Source organism: Capricornis sumatraensis, chromosome 11, assembly GCF_032405125.1.
Source record: "Capricornis sumatraensis isolate serow.1 chromosome 11, serow.2, whole genome shotgun sequence".
Taxonomy (NCBI): domain Eukaryota; kingdom Metazoa; phylum Chordata; class Mammalia; order Artiodactyla; family Bovidae; genus Capricornis; species Capricornis sumatraensis.
In genome coordinates, this window is record NC_091079.1 from 54,491,087 (window position 1) to 54,516,889 (window position 25,803).

The following is a 25,803-nucleotide window of genomic DNA, read 5'->3' on the forward strand; positions in this document are numbered from 1 at the left end:
AATGAGAAACATCTAGATGACAGTTTACATGAAATACTCAAACTATGTAAAGTATTATAATTCATTATGAGTTTGTTAATTTTCTATCATTTTATTATTAAATGTGAGTATGTGCTCAGTCTTGTCCGACTCTTTGTGACCCGGTGGACAATAGCCTGCCAGGCTCCTGTGTCCATGGGTTTCTCCAGGCAAGAATACTGGAGTAGATTGCCATTTCATCCTCCAGGGAATTTTCCTGACTCAGGAATTGAACCTGTGTCTCTTGAGTTTCCTGCATTGGTAGGTAGATTCTTTACTACTGCACCACCTGGGAAGTCATTATTAAACAAATGTATTAATTTTTTAACTTAAAAAATGTTAAAGTACAGAGTTTAGCAGTTTAAGTATTATATTTTATGATATGAGTCAGCCCAATTATACAATTTTTTAAAACTATTCTCAGCTGCCATAGTGACCTACTTTTTTATATCTGGGAAACACTGTCATCTAGTACGTGAAAGTCTAAAGGAAAGTTAGACAAATACTTATTAGAGCTTTGCAATACAAACAAACAAAAAATACTTGTAGGTGACAAGTATCTATAATTTCTTCTTTTCAAAATATATCTCTAGAACATAGTTACTTCCTATTAGTACAAATATAGTTCCAAAACATTTCCAGAAACTGATAAACATAGAAGATTGTAATCTTACTCAAAAATGTTCCTAAAATTCTGCAAGCTTGAAAATAAAAAACTACATTTTTTTGATAAGCAAATGCATCTATCCCAATAATAAAGGGAACTGGAATTTTCTTGTGATATTCTCCCCAAAGTAACTCATACTGAAGAACTAAAACTGCTCAAGGTTAATCAGCCTAATCTGAAAGACAGGAAGTTTACCCTTCATTTCCCAACTGATTCTCTTTAATTTGGAAGCTACACTGACAGGTGGCCTCAACACTTAGGGCATTGCAGACCACCTTGAAGATCTCAGTGCCAGTAGCCTTTGAAGTCAGAATAATCAACAAGCCATTTGATATCTGATCAGACAAAACCTCCCCATGGAGAAGGCAGTCTCTCAGGTAGACTGATTGTCTATCAAATACGAAGAACTTGATACAGTTTTCTGAACCAATTTATAGACTTAATAGAACTCTAAAACAGAGACAAATGGACATTACAAACTGATTTTCAGTGCTCTTACTTTCTACATGTGTTATTATATTTTCTTTCGAGAGTACATAAAGCATCAACCAAAAGAATAATAATCCTTTACTAATAATGCAGGGAAGAAAAATAGTTTGTATTTTATGGGCAGATAAAGTTCCCCTTATATTGGTACATGGTAAATAGTTAGATCAAATATTTTGAATAAGGGGTCAGGTATAGTACAAAGAAAAAAATTAATTCTTTTGCCATGATGTGTGAATAAATGGAGAAGAGAATTTTCATTCTTGGGAAAGAATTGATGCTTTCCTATCAGGACAAAATAAAGTTTTCTGGACTTCAAGTATTCTCTGTGATGATGGTTATTAAGATTTCTATTCACCAAATATGATTCCAGCTGCATTTATTGAGTTCTTAGTTGAGTTTTTCTCTTAATTGGGCAGACAAATTTATGTCTTTACCTTAAGTGGCCAACACTTCCTGTTCAATTGAGGAATAATTTTATAATTGCATTGTGTGCTCAGAAAACGACCTAACACAATCTGCATGTATATTTGTGGCATGCACATTGTCACTGTTCATACCAATTACACTTAATATAATAGTCACTACAATATTCATATCAATTCAACTTGATACAATAGTTTCTAAGCCCCACCTATATTTCACTCGCTGGACCAGGGGCTGGAAATGGAATTTCATGGATTGATTGTAGTGGCTTTCACACTAGTATTGACAAATGCATGCGTGGGCAATCTCCCCAAAGTGAATGATGTGTTTGAAATCCTCTGCATGACTGCAGTTCTCAGAAAATCATTACTCTTGCCTGGAAAATCCCATGGATGGAGGAGCCTGGTAGGCTGCAGTCCATGGGGTCGCTAACAGTTGGACACAACTGAACGACTTCACTTTCACTTTTTACTTTCATGCATTGGAGAAGGAAATGGCAACCCACTCCAGTGTTCTTGCCTGGAGAATCCCAGGGACGGGGGAGCCTGGTGGCCTGCTGTCTATGGGGTCGCACAGAGTCGGACACGACTGAAGTGACTTAGTAGTAGTAGTAGTAGGAATACTTAACCTTATGGAATATGAAGAGATTCCCATTAGCAAAGACAGATGCTATGATTCATCACATGCATTGGGAAAAAAAATACTGCTATTGTTAATGTATATTTTACCTATGATAACCTTCCTGCCTCTTAAGAAACTCAAATACAGTGAAGGAAGAGATGACAATTAATTGGGTTGGGACTTCCCTGGTGGTAAAGTAGATAGGGATCCGTCTGCCAGTGCAGGGGACACAGGTACAGTTCCTGCTCCAGGAAGGTTCCACGTGCCATGGGGCAACTAAGCCTGTACACCACAACTACTGAGCCCATGCTCTAGAGCCACGAACCACAACCACTGAGCTTGTGTGCCATGACGACTGAAGCCCACACACCTTAGAGCCCACCTGTTGCGACTAGTGAAGCCCACGCGCCTAGAGTCTGTGCTCTGCGACAAGAGGAGCCACACAGTGAGAAGCTGGTGCAGTGCAGCAAAGAGTAGCCCCTGCTCACCGCAACTAGAGCATGCCCACAAGTAGCAACGAAGACCCAGCACAGCCAAAAACAAAATAGATAAGTTACCATTAAAAAGTTCAAGAAGAAGAGTAATTTTTAAAATACAAATCAGTAGCACTGGAAATGTTCCAAATAGCTGAAGTCTCATGTCTCTGTGATGCCTGGATTCAATGACCATTTGCCTCATCGTTGGTGAGCATTTGCCACCTGGTAGGTGCCACATGGTTCTAAGGCAGACTTAAACACAGGCTCTAGAGTCAGGCCATGAATCAAGTTCCAACTCTGCCGATTAATTGTTGAGTGAACTTAAACTGATTACTTGAGTTTTCAAAGTCTTAGTTCCCTCATTAGTAAAATATGGGTAATATTATACCCACCATAATCTCAGAGACTTGCATGAAGATGGATGAGAGTGCATGTAAAGTGTTAGCACATAGCTTAGAACAGAATCAATATTTGATGTCCTGTAGCTTCTATTTTTATTTGGAAATGTTCAACTTTTCCTCAGAGCTACTTGGCAAAGCATATGGTATTTTTCAAGGCCCTCAGCTTCTGTACTTGTTATTCCAATTTAGCTATTAAACCACTGTTGTTCTTTACCCCTTCCTGTTATTAATATATCCTAACTTCCAGAGCTCAAAAAAGATAGTTCAGGAGTAGATGAATTCAGGACTTGAGAATTTTCTGTCATGAAATAGGAGAAACTTTTTTGTAAAAATTGTCTTGAATACTATTCTGCAGGGGCTATAATGCAAAGACATTTAATCTGAGTAACAGGAGGAAAGTTGTGGTTGAGGAAATCTGGCTGAGAATAACGTGTTGAGAACAGTGACAAGAGACAGAGAAATCAATGACAGAGACTGTTAAAATAATCCAGCCACTAACTAGAGCAAAACAAAAGTGAAAGCATAAGGAAAATGAACCCAATACCATTAACAAAATCACCAAGAAAGATCAAATATTTAGGAAAAAATAATCTGACAAAATATGCACAGGATCCATGTCCTGACAACTATAAGACACTGATGAAAGAAACCAAAGACCAAAATAAATGGAGAGAGAAACCATATTCATCTACCAGAAGGCTCAATATTGTTACAACATTGATTTCCCCCAACCTGATCTACAGATTTGATGCATCCCCATCAACATACCAGCAAGGTGTTTTTTGTAGATATTGACAAATCCAATTAAAAAATTTTTTGAAAAGCAAAAACCCACAGAAAGCCAGAACAGCCAGAATTGTTTTGAAAAATAAAAAGAAAGTCAAAGAACTACATGATTTCAAGAATTACTATAAAGCTGAAGTAATCATGAGAAGTGGTCCTAGCAAAAAGATAGACACCTAGATCATTGCCACAGAAAGACAGCCCAGAAACAGATATACATATAAACTGTCAACTTGGGCAAGTGGTTTTTGCCAAAGTCCAAAGACAACTTGGTGGGGGGAAAATAGCTTTTTCCAACAAATCCTTCTGGGACAACTAAATCTCTATGTGTAAAAAATATGAACTTTAGCTCATACCTTGCATATATACAAAAATTAATTTAGAATGGATTATGGACTTAAATATATAAAATCCAAAACAATAAAACTAAAACTTCTAGATGAAAACATACATGAAATGTTTATTGCCTTGGTTAGGCAAAGATTTCTTAGATATGTACCAAAAGCACTATCCACAAAAGAAAAAAAAAAGATAACTCAGATTTCATCAAAATACAAAACTTCTGTAAAAAATACCCTTAAGAGAATAAAAAGAAAAGCCACAGACTAGAAGAAAGTATTTGCAAATTACATATTCACAAAGAACTTTGTCAAGTATTTATAAAGAACTCTTGGGCTTCCCTGATAGCTCAGTTGGTAAAGAATCCGCCTGCAATGCAGGAGACCTGGGTTCGATTGCTGGGTTGGGAAGAACCCCCAGAGAAGGGAAAGGTTACCCACTTCAGTATTCTGACCTAGAGAATTCCATGGACTGTACAGTCCACGGGGTCCCAAAGAGTCGGACACAACTGAGCGACTTTCACTTTCACTTTCTCAAAACTAAACAATAAGAAAATCAACAAATTAATTTGAAAAAATGAGCATAAGATTGGAACTGATATTTCACAAAAGAAGATAACAGGTTGGCACATAACCACATGAAAAAATGTTCAGTATCGTTAGCCATTAGGGAAATACTGATTTAAATCAACATGGTGGTGTGGTTCATGCCTGCTCTGTTGTATCCTACTTTTTTGCAACCCTGGTGGACTGCAGCCCACCAGGCTCCTCTGTCCATGAGATTTCCCAGACAAGAATACTGCAGTGGGTTGCCATTTCCTACTCCAGGGGGTCTTCCTGAGCTAGGGACAGAACCTGTGTCTCCTATGTCTCCTACATTGGCAGACAGATTCTTTACCACTGAGTCACCTGGGAAGTCCCATGGAATATCGTTAAAACCCTATGAGAATGTCTAAAATTAAAAACTGAAAATGTCAAGTGATACAAAACATACAGAACAACTGGAACTCTCCAGCTTTGCTGGTGAGAACACAAAGCGGTGCAGCCATTTTGGGAAAGAGTTTAGCAGTTTCTTATAATGTTGAACATACATACTTGCCACATGATTCAGCAACTACATACATAAGAGATATGAAAACTTCTGTATACACAAATACCTTGTACATGAACACTTCCAGTGTCGCTACTCATAATCACATACACACACAAACTAGAATGACAAACGAAAAAGAAAAAATAAAATTAGAGAAATAAAAAATACATTGGAAAAAATAAAAATGAAACTATACAAGAGCAAAAATAAATTAAAATTAAAAAATAAATAACTGGAACAACCCCAAATACCCTTCAACTGAAAAATAGATAAACTGAGATTCACCACACAATGGAATACTACTCAACAAGGAAAATATTTTCATTGAGAAAGCAACAGGGATGATGTGATGGTAGTATGATAAGTAAAAGAAGTCACACTCAAAAGCTACATACTGTAAGTTTCTATTTAATGACATTCTATAAAAGGCAAAATTTGAGGAACCAAAAATAGATCAGTAGCTGCCAGGGTATGAGAGTGGGAGCAGGAATTAATCACAAAGGAGCGGTGTGAGAAAATCTGAGGAAGTGATAGAACATTTCTGTGTCTGAAATTGTTGGTTGTTACAAAACTATATGCTGAAACTGTATGTCTACGCCAATGGACCTGTCCAAAAAAGAGTTCATTTTACTGCACATACATTTTTTTAACTGAGTAAAATAAAACAGAAAAAAAAAAAAGTCAAGGTGTTTGAGCTGGTATGGCTAAAAGGAAAAGATTAAAAGGGTAAAACACTATAAAAGATCTCAGAGAAGTAGAAAGAAAACCAAAAATATGTAGAGTCATGGGAGGGAAAGGAAAAGAGCCTTTCTAGAAGCAGATGATAGCAAACGCAGTCAATGATAAAAAACGTTATTGTTGATTTTAGGAAGACCTGTTTGAGCAAAAGAGTTTGCCCATTTAGCAACTACTTTATTATTTCCTAGGTCAGCAACACACCACTGTCATAAGGGGCCTGGCCTTCACAGGTGGCACTAGTGGTAAAGAACCCATTTGCCAATGCAGGAAACATAAGGGACGCAAGTTCAATCGCTGGGTTAGGAAGATCCCCTGGAGCAGGGCATGGCAACCCATTCCAGTATTCTTGCCTGGAGAACTTCTTGGACAGAGGGGTTTGCCGGGCTATAGTCTATAGGGTCACAAATAGTCGGATGTGACTGCAGCGATTTAGCACACAGCGATAAGAAAAGACTAGGGTAGTTACTAGATGAGGCTTCAGGTTCAAGAGACGCAGTTTTAAAGCTGAGGATAGGCTTCAGAATGTAAGATACAGGGGCAAAAGATTCACAGAGGAAGGGGAGACTGAAGAAATTGATGGAAGGGAGGACATGGGCCCAGAAGACGAAGAGAGAAGCTAGCCTGGAAGGAAGGGGAGTGAGAGGCCTCTTTTCTCTTGACCGGGGGAAAAGGCCAGAGCTTCTTAGGTGGCGCTAGTGGTAAAGAATACACCTGCCCATGGCACCTCACTCCAGTATTCTTGCTTGGAAAATTCCATAGACAGACGAGTCTGTGCACTACACCCATGGGGTTGCAAAGAGTTGGACACGGCTGAGCATCTGAGCACAAAGACAGTGAAACAGAGATACCGAGAGACAAAGGGCTGACCCTGAAGTGATTATTCCAAATGGCTCTGCACTTCTTTCTGTCTAGTGGTGATAAGTCGTCATACAGCTTATTTCTTACTGTGGTAACTTCAAAACGGCTGGTGTGAGTTTCTGTTGTTTTCGTTTTGTAGCTTGTCTTGAGCAAGGGAACCCTACTCAGTGAGGTATCAGGAACGTGTTAAATTAGTGCCCCCTTGTGGCCTCAGGGAAGAATGGGGCCCATTGTATTGAACACATCTGCAAACGCAAGCCCTAGAGTCAAGATGCTCTGTAAAAGACCACATCCATTGGCTGTTTCTTCCCCCTTTCTGGCCACCTCATGCGAAGAGTTGACTCATTGGAAAAGACTCTGATGCTAGTAGGGATTGGGAGCAGGAGGAGAAGGGAATGACAGAGGATGAGATGGCTGGATGGCATCACTGACTCGATGGACGCGAGTCTGAGTGAACTCCGGGAGTTGGTGATGGACAGGGAGGCCTGGTGTGCTGTGATTCACGGGGTCGCAAAGAGTCGGACACGACTGAGCCACTGAACTGAACTGAACTGAAGGTAACGAGGATTTAGTCAAGTGTCGCCTTGAATAAACTGTTTGTTGTTGCTGTTGTTTAGTCGTTAAGTCATGTTCAGCCCTTCTGTGGCCTGACCAGGGTCCTCTGTCCGAGGGATTTTCCAGGCAAGAATACTAGAGTGAGCTGCCATTTCCTTCTCCAGGGGATTTTCCTTACCCAGGGATCAAACCCACATCTCTTGCATTGGCAGGTGTAATCTTTACCATTTAGCCACCAGGAAGCGCAACAGGGATAATGTGCAAGAAGAAATGTTATAAAGAGTAAAAATAATGTTCGAATGAATTCTACTTCCAGATGTGTTCAAGTACGTACATAGCTTTCATTCAGACAAGACTTGTGAGTATATAACTTCTGGCATCAACAGAAAAAGGAGAGTAAAAATGGTTCTGAAATTGCTGATGATTCCTAAGCTGTTACTTAATGGGCATCATTCATAAATCTATTTGTAAAGCTATGGACCAATGACTGAAGCAATGGAAACCAATTTGCTATGGTGTTTGGAATGAGAGACTTGGGGTATAGATGTTCAACTTCAGCAAACTCCAGGCAATTTTTCATGAAAAGGCCTAGGAATTGATCAAATTTGACATATGTCACACCATGTTTGCCAATTAAATAAAAACCCTACAGAGACATACATAGTGCTTTAATTGCAAAAATAACACCTACACTCAGGAGAAGTACGGCAAGAATCCTCATGATTCCCATTACCTCTAATTGGAATCAAACAGCAAAATCCCTGACCTCCACGAGGCATATTCATTTCACAGCTGACATTTGTTCTTTTTTTTTTTTTCTCAGCTGATATTTTAAAATTATCACACAGGCAGAAAAACGTTTTAGGACTCCGTTTGGCTCAATGTTCTAGCCTTGACTTGTAGGATTACATTCAGAGGCCAGGCCGAGTCCTTTCTCCACACTACTTTAGAGCCATATGGCCAAATGAAAACACAATCAGGTCACGGTAGCTTTTCCTTCTAAGCCGTCTTGTAAATGGGAAAGTGCTGTGGTGAAGCAGAGAGAAGTGTGAATTTCCACACTCATAACCAGCAAACAAAGAAATAAATTACTTTATGGTTTCCATCCTTAAATGGAAACAAAATGGCCTCTCTTTGACTCATGACAATTTAGGCCATTTCATCCAAGTTGTTCCCAGAGGTCAAGCCCTTCCAGATCTGGAAATGATTTAATATGGCAAAAGTGAGCAGCAGGATGTACCCAAATGTTTATATTCAGGTTGACTGTAAAAGGCTGATAACCTGAAAACTGAAATTTATAACAGCTTCAGGACTACTGTGGTATTTATTTCTTGAATTGGCCTGGTTGAGGATTAATGAATCTATTGAGAAGTACCATGGGGAATTCCCTCTCAGACTATTTGAATGGTGAAGAATTAAAGTAATGTGGCTGGTAGCTGAAATGGTACCTGGTGACTTCACTGAGTCAAACAGCAGCAAACACCTAAATAAAACTAAAAAATGCAGTAAATTACCCTAGAAATTTGACCTGTCCAATTGCCAAATACACAAACATACATAAAAGTATAGACACAGTAACTTGCTTGTGATATTCTTCTCAGGATCCATTGGAATTTTTTATGGAGAAACTACTTTATCAGTTCAGTTCAGTCACTCAGTCGTGACCCCATAAACTGCAGCATGCCAGGCCTCCCTGTCTATCATCAACTCCCAGAGTTTACCCAAATTCAAGTCCATTGAGTTGGTGATACCATCCAACCATCTCATCCTCTGTTGTCCCTTTCTTCTCCTGCCCTCAATCTTTCCCAGCATCGGGGTCTTTTCAAATGAGTCAGCCCTTCACATCAGGTGGCTAATCAATACTCCAAAGTATTGGAGTTTCAGCTTCAACATCAGTCCTTCCAATGAACACCCAGGACTGATCTCCTTTAGGAAGGACTGGTTGGATCTCCTTGCAGTCCAAGGGACTCTCAAGAGTCTTCTCCAACACCACAGATCAAAAGCATCAATTCTTCAGTGCTCAGCTTTCTTCACAGTAAAACTCTAACATCCATACGTGACTACTGGAAAAACCATAGCCTTGACGAGATGGACCTTTGTTGGCAAACTAATGTCTCTGCTTTTCAATATGCTGTCTAGGTTGATCAAAACTTTCCTTCCAAGGAGTAAGTGTCTTTTAATTTCATGGCTGTAGTCACCATCTACAGTGATTTTGGAGCCAAAGAAAATAAAGTCAGCCATTGTTTCCCCATCTATTTCCCATGAAGTGAGGGGAGCAGATGCCATGATCTTAGTTTTCTCAGTGTTGAGTTTTAAGCCAACTTTCACATTCTCCACTTTCACTTTCATCAAGAGGATCTTTAGTTCTTTGCTTTCTGCCATTAGGGTGGTGTCATCTGCATATCTGAGTTATTGATATTTCTCCCAGCAATCTTGATTCCAGCTTGTGCTTCTTCCAACCCAGCGTTTCTCATGATGTACTCTGAATATAAGCTTTACAAGCAGGGTGACAATATACAGCCTTGACGTACTCCTTTTCCTATTTGGAACCAGTCTGTTGTTCCATGTCCAGTTCTAACTGTTGCTTCCTGACCTGCATACAGGTTTCTCAGGCAGGTCAGGTGGTCTGGTATTCCCATCTCTTGAAGAATTTTCCACAGTGTATTGTGATCCACACAGTCAAAGGCTTTGGCATAGTCAATAAAGCAGAAATAGATGCTTTTCTGGAACTCTCTTGCTTTTTCCATGATCCAGCGGATGTTGGCAATTTGATCTCATGTTCTTCTGCCTTTTCTAAAACCAGCTTGAACATCTGGAAGTTCATGGTTGACATGTTGCTGAAGCCTGGCTTGGAGAATTTTGAGCATTACTTTACTAGCGTGTGAGATGAGTGCAATTGTGTGGTAGTTGGAACATTCTTTGACATTGCCTTTCTTTGGGATTGGAATGAAAAGTGACCTTTTCCAGTCCTGTGGCCACTGCTGAGTTTTCCAGATTTGCTGACAAATTGAGTGCAGCACTTTCACAGCATCATCATTTAGGATTTGAAATAGCTCAACCGGAATTCCATCACCTCCATTAGCTTTGTTTGTAGTGATGCTTCCTAAGGCCCACTTGACTTCACATTCCAGGATGTCTGGCTCTAGGTGAGTGATCACACCATCGTGATTCTCTGGGTTGTGGAGATCTTTTTTGTATAGTTCTTCTGTGTATTCTTGCCACCTCTTCTTCATATCTTCTGCTTCTGTTAGGTCCATCCCATTTCTGTGATTTATTGAGCCCATCTTTGCATGAAATGTTCCCTTGGTATCTCTAATTTTCTTGAAGAGATCTCTAGTCTTTCCCATTCTGTTGTTTTCCTCTATTTCTTTGCACTGATCACTGAGGAAGGCTTTTTTATCTCTCCTTGCTATTCTTTGGAACTCTGCATTCAAACGTGTATCTCTTTCCTTTTCTCCTTTGCTTTTCACTTTTCTTCTTTTCACAGCTATTTGTAAAACCTCTTCAGACAGTCATTTTGCTTTTTTTGCATTTCTTTTTCTTGAGGATGGTCTTGCTCCCTGTCTCCTGTACAATAACACGAACTTCTGCTCATAGTTCATCAGGCACTCTATCAGATCTCATCTCTTAAATCTATTTCTCACTTCCACTGTATAATCTTTATACTAAGGTCTATTTCATATAAAAGCAACCAGAAGCATGAAGTCACCTGAGAGTAGTGCTAAATTAGAAATAGGATTAGATATAGACATAAATTTAGAAATCTGCCATATGGAGGATCCATGTGAGTAAATGAATGTCTCAAGATTTGGAACACAGCCATGAAATTAAAAGACGCTTACTCCTTGGAAAAAAGGTTATGACCAACCTAGATAGCATGTTCAAAAGCAGAGATATTACTGTGCCGACTAAGGTTCATCTAGTCAAGGCTATGGTTTTTCCTGTGGTCATGTATGGATGTGAGAGTTGGACTGTGAAGAAGGCTGAGCGCCGAAGAATTGATGCTTTTGAACTGTGGTGTTGGAGGAGACTCTTGAGAGTCCCTTGGACTGCAAGGAGATCCAACCAGTCCATTCTGAAGGAGATCAGCCCTGGGATTTCTTTGGAAGGAATGATGCTCAAGCTGAAACTCCAGTACTTTGGCCACCTCATGTGAAGAGTTGACTCATTGGAAAAGACTCTGATGCTGGGAGGGATTGGGGGCAGAAGGAGAAGGGGACGACCGAGGATGAGATGGCTGGATGGCATCATTGACTCGATGGACGTGAGTCTGAGTGAACTCCGGGAGTTGGTGATGGACAGGGAGGCCTGGCGTGCTGCGATTCATGGAGTCACAAAGAGTCGGACACAACTGAGCGACTGAACTGAACTGAATAGAAAAGGACAAGCAGAAGGTCAAGAGAGAGAACGGGTAGATACAAATCTACCATCTCATTTGTCTTCATCACAACCTGCCATTATATATTCATTTAGTGTCTGTCCTCCTGACCCCACCCCTTAGGAAACCTCCGTGAGAGTAGGTGTTTTGCCTTTTTGAAGTCCCAAGTTCAGTTGCTCAGTCATGTCCGACTCTTTGTGACCCCATGGACTGCAGCACGCCAGGCTTCCCTGTCCATCACCAACTCCTAGAGTTTACTGAAACTCATGTCCATCGTATCGATGATGCCATCCAACCATCTCATCCTCTGTCATCCCCTTCTCCTCCTGCCTTCAATCTTTCCCAGCAACAGGGTCTTTTCAAATGAGTCGGTTCCTTGCATCAGGTGGCCAAAGTACTAGAGTTTCAGTTTCAGCATCAGTCCTTCCAATGAATGAATATTCAGGACTGATTTCCTTTAAGATTGACTGGCTGGATATCCTTGTAGTCCAAGGGACTCTCAAGAGTCTTCTCCAACACCGCAGTTCAAAAGCATCAATTCTTCGGCATTCAACTTTCTGTATAGTCCAATTTTCACATCATACGTGACTACTGGAAAAACCAAAGCTTTGACTAGGCAGACCTTTGTTGGTAAAGTAATGTCTCTGCTTTTTAAAACTCTGTCTGGGTTGGTCATAGCATTTCTTCTGAGGAGCAAGCGTCTTTTAATTTCATGGCTGCAGTCACCATCTGCAGCGATTCTAGAGCCAAAAAAAATAAAATAAAATCTGTCACTGTTTCCACTGTTTCCCCATCTATTTCCCATGAAGTGATGGGACCAGATGCCATGATCTTCGTTTTCTGAATGTTAAGCTTTAAGCCAACTTTTTCACTCTCCTCTTTCACTTTCATCAAGAGGCTCTTTAGTTCTTCACTTTCTGCCATAAGGGTGGTGTCATCTGCATATCTGAGGTTATTGATATTTCTCCCAGCAATCTTGATTCCAGCTTGTGCTTCATCCAGCCTGGCATTTCTCATGATGTATTCTGCACATAAATGAAATAAGCAGGGTGACAATATACAGCCTTGATGTACTCCTTTTCCTATTTGGAACCAGTCTGTTGTTCCATGTCCAGTTCTAACTGTTGCTTCCTGAGCTGCATACAGATTTCTCAAGAAGCAGGTCAGGTGGTCTGGTTTCCCCATCTCTTGAAGAATTTTCCATAGCTTGTTGTGATCCACACAGTCAAGGGCTTTGGCGTAGTCAATAAAGCAAAAGTAGATGCTTTTCTGGAACTCTCTTGCCTTTTCAATGATCCAGGGGATGTTGGCAATTTGACTTCTGGTTTCTCTGCCTTTTCTAAATCGAGCTTAAACATCCAGAAGTTCACGGTTCGCATGTTGCTGAAGCCTGGCTTGGAGAATTTTGAGCATTACTTTATTAGCGTGTGAGATGAATGCAATTGTGTGGTAGTTTGAGCATTCTTTTGCATTGCCTTTCTTTGGAATTGGAATGAAAACTGACCTTTTCCAATCCTGTGGCCACTGTTGAGTTTTCACATTTGCTGACAAATTGAGTGCAGCACTTTCACAGCATCATCTTTCAGGTTTGAAGTAGCTGAACTGGAATTCCATCACTTCCATTAGCTTTGTTCATAGTGATGCTTCCTAAGGCTCACTTGACTTCACATTCCAGGATGTCTGGCTCTAGGTGAGTGATCACACCATCGTGGTTATCTGGGTCATGAAGATCTTTTTTGTACAGTTCTTTTGTGTACTCTTGTATATCTTCTGCTTCTGTTAGGTCCATACCATTTCTGTCCTTTGTTGTGCTCATCTTTGCATGAAGTTTTCCCTTGGTATCTCTACTTCAAAGCCTAGATCATTGCTTGTAATGCTGTAGGTACTCCAAGGAAAACACACGGAGCTGCTGAATGAGGTGAAGAAAAATACAAGGAAAAGAGATGAGAACCAGGAGAAAAAATGTGGGAAGAATAACAAGAAATAGGTTACTCACTGCTGTCAGACAAAGCTGAAAGGGACAGACATTTAAGAAAAAGTCTAGGAAAGGTTTGTATACTAGGATGATGCATTGTAGAGAGGTTTAGTGGAAGTGAGAGCAAGCAGGCCATGTCATGAGCGGCATAGCAAGCCTGCTACTGAAAAATGAGTCTCTTTCAGTTATACAAAACATTTGTTAATTTGTAATGAAAAAAGCAGGAGGCATAATAACAGAATACGAGGTGGTATTAACATAGATATGTTCCCCAGATGGTCACCTTTCACCTTCCTTATGTGCTTTTTAATACAGCAACATAAATGTGGGATGGAATACAGGACAATTATTTGGAAAAGTTTCCAAAATTAAGATTGCTCATGTAGATCAGGATTGAAATGTATTTCGAATAGATTAAGTGATATTCTTTTGCAGCACACTGAATTTTCTGTTTTGATCAGGTTAATATCAGCATGACTTTGTTGTTTGCAAGCATTAATGTTGAGGGCAAGAAAAGTGACCCCAGAGGTTTCTACTGTACAGGGAAAGCAACCTGAGATATCTATGTGCTCTGAATATGTACAATGAGCCACCTAGTATTTCTGAAGTATCATTACTGTTCAAGGGCACCCAGCCAGAGTAAGTGTGTGTACTGAAATTCTATGGGGGTCTAACTTGAGCTTGCGACAAATACACATAAAATCTAATATAAAAGGTCACCATTTAGTGTGTGTGTGTGTGTGTGTGTGTGTGTGTGTGACAACAGTTATCCTGTTACTCACCAAAACACACTCAACCATAACTCCCCTCCAGCATCACAGCCAACAACCTCTAGTCACTGTGGCCTCCTGCCTGTCATCACTAGCGAGAGAGATGGAAGCCAACTGGGAATGAGCTGGGACATAGGTGCCTGGAACATACATACAGGTCATCAGAGTTCTGACTGCAACTTCAGTGTGTGGGGGGCCAACTTGGAAAATGCTTAAAAATAGTGGCTTTTTTTTTTAATGGTATGAATTCAGGAATCTGATCCAGAGAGGAAAAGAATAATGAACTGTATATTTTTAATAAACAGAAGAGAATCCCAAGTGGGGACTTGATTTGGGGGATTCTGTCTGTGATGGTTAGTGGCTGTTTTATGTGTACTTGAGAGTGGTTCAGGAGCCTCATGCTGAAGCATCACACATTGAAGTCAGACGTGAAGACCTGCCTCAGTGAATCCTTATGAAGATAAGGAACTCTGCTGTAAACTTTTCAAAGGAGACAGCATTTTGGAACATTTGAAATCAATTACACAAAAGGCCTATAATGAATCAGGTATATGAATTTTGAATTATCCCCAGTTGAGAACTTCTGGGCAAGTATGTGTAGATTTAAGGAAACAATAGCCTTCAAAGAAAGCTCAAGTATCCAAGGATGTTGAGTCATCTGGCTTTGAATATTGTATTGTTTTCTCCATTGTCCAGATTTTTTTTCTTGGGCTATGATGCCATATTTAAAATAGGGTCATAATTAAGGAAACTTTTAGAGTCAAAGGAAAGGGGCTTGGAGATGGTTGAGTTGAGATGGAAGTGACCTTTTCTAGAAAGGAAGAGAGGCCCGGGAGTGTTGGGGTCAGGCAACCAGATTAGGGACTTCTGACCCCAAATTAGTGGTTTACCTAGTTCTACAACCCTAAATTAACCTTCCTGAGCCTAACATTTTTATCACCTGTAAAATAGGGATAATGGTATCTACTGTGCAGTGATGTTAATCAGATTAGCACTGATTTAAATAAACACCTGACAAACAATTGGTACTCATTGTCATAATTGCATCTATCCCTTCACATTCCTTACCCAGAGCTAGCTGTACCGTATTGCATTGTATATATTGTAATGTTTATCTCTAGAAATGTGGTAGATAAGCACCCAACTAAATTTGATCTGAATTTTACATTTCAGATAGATAACAATCTTTGGAGTTTAAGTAAGTCCTATGCAATTTGGAGAATATATTTAACACTAAAAAATTAGTTGTTACTGATTCGAAATTCAAATTTAGCTGAGTAACCGACATTTTAATTTGCTAAATCTGGCAAACCTGCCTACTCAGTATGTATTCCCTATTTATCTCTTTCTAACAGCATGTAGATTTTCATTCTGATGATGAACCTTCTCCTACAGTTCAGAGTCTACATGGCTTAAGGCAATCAACACTTTTCATCCTCCTGGCCAAAGTAACTGGGTTTTTTTGGTAGGCATGTGTCTAAGTCACAGTGAATTTAGGCCTCTTGTTTGGGACACAAAATTAGAAATATTTGCTCTCTCTTAGGTGTGATCAAGAAGAAAGAACTCTGCACATTGTTGGTATTCATTTAGCTACTGTGTGAGGAACTGACCCATAGAACATACAAAGCCAGGGTTACAGCTGGGGAGTTGCCCTTCTGGGGCTAGCAGTGGAATCAGTTTCCCCTGAAGCACAGGGCCGTATGGGGAAGAGATGGACACCTGAACAAAACCCTCTTTCTCTCTTTTTTTTCTCCTTTTGTTTAAGGAAGGAAGAAGGAAGAATTGATGCATCATAGGTAAGAGTATCCAGTACAGGATGAAAAGTGGAACTAAGAAAAAGCATGTCCTTCTGTGAGTTCAAGTGCTTTAGTTGCAAGTAGTAGAAAAACCTAACTCAGCTTAAACAATGAAGGGAATTTATAGGTTCTTGTAACATAAAAATCCCAAGGGTAGGTGAGCTTCAGGGGAAGCTGTTTATTTAACGGTGAAATATGACAACAGAGAGAAAAGGGGAGGGGGCTTCTTTTTTTTTTTTTAAGTTAGCCACTGCTTCTATTTTTATGATTTCATAATTTTATGATGATTTGGCAAACTCAAAATGCAGCTGCACTCATTAGTTTCCCAAATTAATATTTATATAACTTGATGGGGCCAAATTTTTAGTAGAACTTTACAAACATTTCATTGCATGTCAGTCTTATCTGTTTAGAAATGCAAGCATCACATTTTCCTATACACATCCCAGAATTACTTCTGCCAATTCAAGATTTCATGATAAGTTTGCATTTGTAAGCTTCATTTCCTGATTCCTTGATTTGTGCACTTGCAAATTACAATTCTGTGCATGTTCAATAGAATTAAGATAGTCAAAATGCTGGCCTATAATCCCCTTACTGCATGAATTTAGATCTCAGACATTTTATAATAATACTTTTCCCACAGCTGATTTTAATAAAATCTATAAAAATAATAATTATGAAAATAAAGAGCATATGATAAGAAATCTTCCTTTCAACCCAGCAATCATATTAAACACATTTGGGTGTAGCAAACACATTCTTATATACATGAAGCTACCAATATGCATGTAATAGGAGATCTTTTATCCAGGAAGATGAATACTAGAAACATCCAAACAGTGGAATTATTCTGAAGTATTTTTTTAAATTTCCACCCATTAAAAACCAATATAATATTGTAATTAGCCTCCAATTAAAATAAATTTATATTTAAAAAATTATATATTGAAAGATTTGAAAATAATTAGCTAGATATTTTCCAGTGAGCAGCAGCTCACTGTTGCCCTGTAAATTGAAAGATAGCAGAGTAAAGTTGTCACCTGGTAGGTTTGTGGGTATCATACTATACCAACCACCTTAGCTCTCAGCTGATACACAGTTCAGAAGACAACAATTACTTTAAAGTGTTATTTTCCAGTCGTGCAAATATGTGTTATATAAACCATTCCTTAATTAGGATAATGGAAAGAAATACCCTGAGAATGTACCTAGCGGGATGGAGTCTTTCCTAATCGATGGGCTCCATCGGAATGAAGACATCTCAGACCCAGAAATACTACTGAACTAAGATACATTTCAGACCATCCCAGTGAATTCTTCCCTACTAGAAATAACATTGTATTAATAATTGAAATAAAAATGGCTCATGTTTACTGAGCTATTATTATATCTGGAGCTAAGAGTTTGACATTCACAGCCCTGTCTCCACTTTGTGGAGGAGCATTTTGCTAAGCCCAGAGAAATGCCAGGCCACTTGGACCAAAGTCTCTCTAATAGCAGAGCTAACAAGAACACAGGTCATCCTGGGTCATAATGGGGATCACACGCAGTAAGGCTACACCCTTTAGACTGGAGCTTTGTGAGACAAGCACTCATGTTCCCATTGTGTAGAAGAGAGAAGCTAGTCATTTGCCAAACTCACTCACTCATCTTATCAGTTTTTATTAATTTAATATAAAAAGTTTAGGAATGCAGATGACCTCTCCCTTGACAAAAAGAGATGTTCCGTGACAGAGCTAAGATGAGCTAAGGAAATTCTGTGGTATGACTGATTTGAAAGTGTTAATTTTCAAGAGAATCTTCAGCTTTGAAACTACTACTTTTTAGTCAGCATAAGCAAGGTAGCTTAATACAAGCAATAATATTCTAAACCCATATATTTTCCACCCGAAAGACAAAGAAATAAAATTTCACACACAACATTAACTTTGAGAGATGCTTTCCTCATCATGCATTCAAATAGCATGCACAAGCTCTAGTATTGGCATTGCTGAGAAAATTGGTTCTTTTATGTCATTTAAATGGCACTATGGTCTTCCATTCAGGGTCTGGCTAAAACTCAAAAAACAACAAACTACAGATTAAGACCTTTCTTTTCAAATTATTCTTTTGTTCTGTCCAAGTTAGGGAAATTGGTATTCCAGCAGAAAGCTGCTGTTTTAAGCAGAGCAGTCTATAATATGGAAAGATTCTTCCTTAGATTGCTAAAAGTTTTGCCGTTCTACTTTTAGTCGTTATTACTACAATCTACCATCAAGAAATCTCTCTCACAGTGAGGTCAGGAAAAGTATCTGGAATCTTCTAACGGTCAGGTTCTCCATTTCACTTTTTACTCTGTTTTCCTCCAGAAGTGGGGCAGGATCCAGAGTTTAATAACATGGGATTCAAAGTTTATGTGCATACATGTGTGTGCACATGCGTTTTTACCTTTTTATACCTGTCACCTTGGAAAAGATCACTTGTCCTTTTAAACCTCAGTTTCCTCATCAGTACAAGAAAGCACTGGACTAGGTCAGCCACTCTCAAAGAATAGTCTGATAGCATCTGAGGTTTCCTAAGGCCCTTTCAAGCAGCCCTCATGGTTAAAACTATCTTCCTGATGACACTAAACACTGATTGTATTATCTTATTTTTTCACTCTCACACTTTCACTAGTGAAGAGTTCAGTTTTCTGAAACCTCCGTGCTATGTGATGATGTCATCAACCTGAATGTGTTCTTATGTAACCTTGCGTTTCAAAATCATTTTTAGTCTTAAATATCTAATACCATAAATTGCAATAAATACAATTCACATAAAATCTAATAGGGCTCTCAATAGTTTAGGAGTTATAAGGAGTCTTAAACCTAGAGAGGTGGGATGGGGGAGTGGCAGGGAAGTTCAAGAGAAAGGGACTATATATATACTTACGGCTGATTCACATTGTTGAATGGCAGAAACCAATACAACACTGTAAAGTAATTATTCTCTAATTAAAATTTTTTTAAGGAATCTTAAAATCAAAAAGTTTGAAAATTGGTGGGTCAGATCATCTCTGCCTCAGTGATTTCCAGTGGCTTGTGCTAGGGGTTAAAATGTCTTTTTCTTTTTTTAAGGTGATGATGGTAGATTTTAAATACTTTTTCAAAGTTCCTACTTGGTAAGAGAAAAAGTGATACCCTTTGTGAATACCTCCATTAAAAAAAAATTATTAAGCTACTAGTTTATATATCGGAGAAGCCAATGGCACCCCACTCCAGTACTCTTGCCTGGAAAATCCCATGGATGGAGGAGCCTGGAAGGCTGCAGTCCATGGGGTCGTTGAGAGTTGGACACGACTCAGTGACTTCACTTTCACTTTTCACTTTCATGCACTGGAGAAGGAAATGGCAACCCACTCTAGTGTTCTTGCCTGGAGAATCCCAGGGACGGCGGAGCCTGGTGGGCTGCTGTCTATGGGGTCGCACAGAGTCAGACACAACTGTGGCGACTTAGCAGCAGCAGCAGTTTATATATATGCAGCCCTATGAACCCTTTTCGTGACCTCCTGTGTTACCTATGATTTTCTGTGAACTTCTACGATTTAAAGACAAAAAACATTCATTTCTGTGTAGATTGTTACTACCCAAATAGGTATTGATGGTGTTCTATGAAACTGTCCTTAGGCCCTCAGAGCATTTAGATAGAGATTGTACGTAAGTGAAAACCTAATTAAGTGTGAGAACATATTTACACATGACCGATTCTCTAATGTCAAATTCAACCCTGCTTTGTCTTTACCTGGGCTTTTCTAGATTTCCCACTATAGACTTCAAGTCAGATCCTGAGACTTGAGCCAAAAGCTCATCCCTCAAATATGATTTTAAGGTGTCAGGAAGATGGATTAATTGATAATAAACTCTTTCAGTAGGTGTGCAAAAAAAATGCCTACTGGCCAATTCCAAGAGGAAAGTTCCCAATTCAAACAATAGTTTTCCTTGCAACACTTTCTATATTTGATGGATTACTTCTGGATAAGTTATAAAACTGAAAGTTCAATTTTAAATAGGACCTTTTATGCTTAAAGAATTGCAACTCAGGATAATATCAGTGAATGTTTTCTTTCCCAAACCAATCATAGGGTAAAATAGGATTATCATGTTCATTTAATCTACATAAAGTCCATAGCATTAAATGATAGATCAGCTGGTTGTTTCTAAAGCACTTTGCACTTTTGCAGTGCTGAAGAGGCTTATTTATTTTTTACTTTCAGCCTTTCTCTTTAATTGGCTTTCCACTACATAGTGCTTTTTTTCTTGATTTTTTTAAAAAAGAACTTATTATTATTCTTCTCCATTATCTCATCTTTTTTCCTCCTTGTTGGACTGAAGTGACAAGGGGCCTTGAATCCATGATGAAAGAAAATGTAATTGAGCCTAGGGAGCTAACCACAGGAAAATCTGAGTTCAAACTCTGGCACTGTCTCCCCTTCATTATCAAACCCTGGAGTTCCATAATCGAGAAAATGTATATTGTTAGACTACTTCATGGAGATGTTGTAAAGATCACTGAGTAGATTTCCTTTAACATCACTAGTCCAAAGAGTGAGGCAGAGAAAAGCGCTTTTCCAAATGCACTCCACTTGAGTGAGGGTACAAGATCTTGGAAGCAACTTTCTCCCCAGATGTCAGTCAAGTCAATAACAGTAGAAACAAGGTGATTAGAAGTATGCTTTGTTCACTTCTAGGGAGTTGTAATTAGCTTAATTTCTTTTGGAGGGACTCTGAGGGACCTGTTGCCTAGGAAGGTAAGTAGAACCTGTTCTTACTGTGAAAATGACTTCATTCTGATATGGGTTTCAAATGTAGGTGAAAGGACCAGGGAGCAGGTCTTGATCTGATGTCTGCCTACACTGACCGCTTGTCTTTTAATTTGCTCTCAGGGAAATTGATAGTTAATGATTTTCCGTGCAGAATCCCTTTGATCACTGCAAAGTTCAACTATGCTCCCATGGAAAAACCCTCACAATGGTGACATTGCTGTCTACAGCAGTCTTCTCAGACTTGGCACTACGGACATTAGGGGGTGGATAATTCTTAGGTTGGGAGTGGGAAGATTTCCTGGGCATCCTAAGATGTTTAACAGCAATTGTGACCTCTACACACTAGATGTCAGTGGCGACAAACATGGATGTCTCCAGACATGGCCAACTGGAAGGAAAAATCACCCTCGATTGAGAACTGCTAGTCTATGGAGTGAAAGAATGTTAGAATCAGACACAGTGCTCAGGGCTGGTGCACTGGGATGACCCTGAGGGATGGGATGGTGAGGGAGATGGGAGAGGAGTTCAGGATGGGGAGCACATGTACCCCCATGGCTGATTCATGTCAATGTATGGCAAAAACCTCTACAATAGTGTAAAATAATTAGCTTCCAATTAAAATAAATTAATTAATTTTTAAAAAAGAATCAGAAAAAATATTCACATTATATCATTCTTTGTTTCCTCTAAAATTGTATCTCATTTACCACTTGTGGTATACTTGATGATTTTAGGTAGAAAGCAGCATTGAAAAAGTGAAAAGTGAAAGTCATTCAGTCATGTCTGACTCTTTGTGACCCCATGAACTATACAGTCCATGAAATTCTCCAGCCCAGAATACTGGAGTGGGTAGCCTTTCCCTTCTTCCAACCCAAGGGGACCTTCCCAACCCAATGATCAAACCCAGGTTTCCCACATTGCAACCAGATTCTTTACCAGCTGAGCCACAAGGGAAGCCCAAGAATACTAGAGTGGGGAGCCTATCCCTTCTCCAGCAGATCTTCCTGACCCAGAGATCAAACCGGGGTCTCCTGCATTGCAGGCAGATTCTTTACCAACTGAGCTATCAGGGAAGCCCCAGAAAGCAGCATTAAATGGCACTGAATCTTGTTGTTGTTTAGTTGCTAAGTCGTCTCTGACTCTTTGCGACCCCATGGACGAGAATACTGTAGTGGGTTGCCATTTCCTTCTCCACGGGATCTTCCCGACCCAGGGATCGAAACTATATTTCCTGCATTGACAGGTGGATTCTTTACCACTGAGCCACCAGAGAAGCCCACTGAATCTTGTAGTGGAGAGTAATCATATTTGCACGTATTCTCTGTAATTAAGAACAAAGTATTTAGTAGCAGAGCCTCTTCAACACTTCCCTAATATTTGCATAGGGTAGCTGCCAAAGCTAGTGGGGCCTCAGGTGCACAGCTCTCAGCAGACATTATCTAGATCTTTTTATATTATTTATTAAGTATGGTTATCTTCTGTTTATGATAAGTAGTACTGGTTCTCCATTTGCCCTCTTGATGTAAAACTATCTTTTAAAATTAAAGTATTTGGTAATCACATTGGAAAACATTTACTAATCACTCAATAATTCCACTCCTAGCTATTTATCCCACAGAAATGTGGATTTATAGTCACCAAAAGACATGTGAAGAATGTTCTAACAACCCTGTTTATGAAAGTCCCAAATTGGGTATTATCCAAATGTCCATCCACAATATATCGGGAATACTCACACAATGAAACATACATCCAGGAGAAGAATGAACCAAGAATGTGACAATGTAGATAAATCTCACAACCAAAATGTTGAGTCAAGGAAGCCAAACCAGGCAAAAACAACCTATTTAGTTAGAAGTCAGGATAATAGCAACCCTTATTGAATAGTGATTGCACAGGGCATGAAGAAACTTTTGAGTACTGGTGATATTCTTCTTCTTCATTTGGTGGCATGGGTATGTTCTGTATATAAAATTTCATCTATCATATAATTATGATTTGTGTGTGTGTGTGTGTGTGTGTGTGTGTGTGTTATGGGCTTCCCGGTGGCTCAGATGGTAAAGAATCTGTCGGCAACGTGGGAGACCCAAGTTTGATCCCTGTGTTGGAAGATCCCCTGGAGAAGGAACTGGAAACCCACTCCAATAGTCTTGCCTGGAGAATCCCATGAACAGAGAAGCCTGGCAGACTAGAGTCCACGGGGTCATAAAGAGTCAGACACGACTGAGCTACCAACACATATGCAGACACACACACACACACACACACACATACACACATATACAGAATATACTAAATTTCAATAAAATTTCAAAATTAAAAGTAAAATAGTAAGTGAATTGAGACACATATTGAGCAATATTAAATGAATAAGTGTACCTGGCATACATCAAATAAAGGATTGTGATGCTATATATAGCTTGTAAATGGCTGAAGCTGGGGAAGTTCTGCTTTTGTTCAACCCTGTGGAGTTAAAGACAGGACACTATGTCCAGGAAAAGGAGTGACCTCCCCAGAGTCCGCAGGAAATGAATACATGGTGACTCTGCAACTATACTCAAAGTGTTCACTCCCAGTTCAGTGCCTTCTATGATGAAACAGGCAGGTCTCCTACCAACTGGCCTCACTCCCTCAGTTTCTGGCCTCTGCTTATTCCTGCCTCCTCATTCAGCCACTGGCCGTGGTCACACCCGCACTTTGGAGATGGCAAGTAGGAAACTTATAACGCCCTTCACTGTTTCCGCCCAGTTTCTCCAGAACATCTGGGTACCGATGAGTCTGAGACAGTCACAGGACCCCCCGCACTCCCTGGGATGGTCCCTTCATCTTTCCCTGTTGGTTGAAATGAAGGAACACAGCAAACTGAGAGGATTCCCAGCCACTCGTACTCTCATTGTCCTCATAGAAACCACACTGATAATTTCTAAAGCTTGCCATTATTTTCAAATACTTCCAAAGCATTTCCAGGTATCACGGTTAACTATAAAACCAAATGTTAACACTGATTGTGAAAAAGGAGGAGGGAAGAATAAGGCACCCTCTTTCTTGGGAAAATACATCGATTTGAAAATATCCATACTGGGTAGCAGTTTTCTCCATTCTTTTGCACCTTCTAGGAATGCTACTCTTGAATTTAGACCTGCGTGGTTTGGTGGGAAGGATGCTGGGTTTGGTGTGGCATGCTTTCAGAGAGTCCATTTCTCTCACAGCTCCAGATTCAGTATCTGTGAGATGGGGACAAGAAAAATACACCCTATTTATCTTACAGGGCTGTCATGGAAACCATGCGAAATAAAGTACATGACAACATGTATAAAATGCAAAGTGAGTTTGACTGTTTCCTCTGTTGAGCCACTCAAATACTTTGCCTCTCCTCAGTTCAGTTCAGTCACTCAGTTGTGTCCAACTCTTTGTGATGCCATGAATCGCAGGACGCCAGGCCTCCCTGTCCATCACCAACTCCCAGAGTTCACTCAAACTCATGTGCATCGAGTCAGTGATGCCCTCCAGCCATCTCATCCTCTGTCGTCCCCTTCTCCTCCTGCCCCCAATCCCTCCCAGCATCAGGGTCTTTTCCAATGAGTCAACGCTTAGCATGAGGTGGCCAAAGTACTGGAGTTTGGCCTCAGCATCAGTTCTTCCAATGAACACCCCAGACTGGTCTCCTTTAGGATGGACTGGTTGGATCTCCTTGCAGTCCAAGGGACTCTAAAGAGTCTTCTCCAGCACCACAGCTCAAAAGCATCAATTCTTCGGTGCTCAGCTTTCTTCACAGTTCAACTCTCACATCCATACATGACCACAGGAAAAACCATAGCCTTGACTAGATGGACCTTTGTTGGCAAATATCTCTGCTTTTGAATAGGCTATCTAGGTTGGTCATAACTTTTCTTACAAGGAGTAAGCATCTTTCACTTTCATCAAGAGGCTTTTTAGTGCCTCTTCACTTTCTGCAAGAACGGTGGTGTTATCTGCATATCTGAGGCTATTGATATTTCTCCCAGCAATCTTAATTCCAGTTTGTGCTTCTTCCAGTCCAGCGTTTCTCATGATGTACTCTGCATGGAAGTTAAAAAAGTAGGGTGACAATATACAGCCTTGATGTACTCCTTTTCCTATTTGGAACCAGTCTGTTGTTCCATGTCCACTTCCAACTGTTGCTTCCTGACCTGCATACAGGTTTCTCAAGAGGCAGGTCAGGTGGTCTGGTATTCCCATCTCTCTCAGAATTTTCCACAGTGTATTGTGATCCACACAGTCAAAGGCTTTGACATAGTCAATAAAGCAGAAATAGATGCTTTTCTGGAACTCTCTTGGTTTTTCAATGATCTAGCAGATATTGACAATTTGATCTCTGGTTCCTCTGCCTTTTCTAAAACCAGCTTGAACATCTGGAAGTTCACGATTCATGTATTGCTAAAGCCTGGCTTGGAGAATTTTGAGCATTACTTTGCTAACGTTTGAGATGAGTGCAATTGTGAGGTAGTTTGAGCATTCTTTGGCACTGCCTTTGGGATTAGAATGAAAACTGACCTTTTCCAGTCCTGTGGCCACTGCTGAGTTTTCCAAATTTGCTGCCATATTGAATGCAGCACTTTCACAATATCATCATTCAGGATTTGAAACAGCTCTACTGGAATT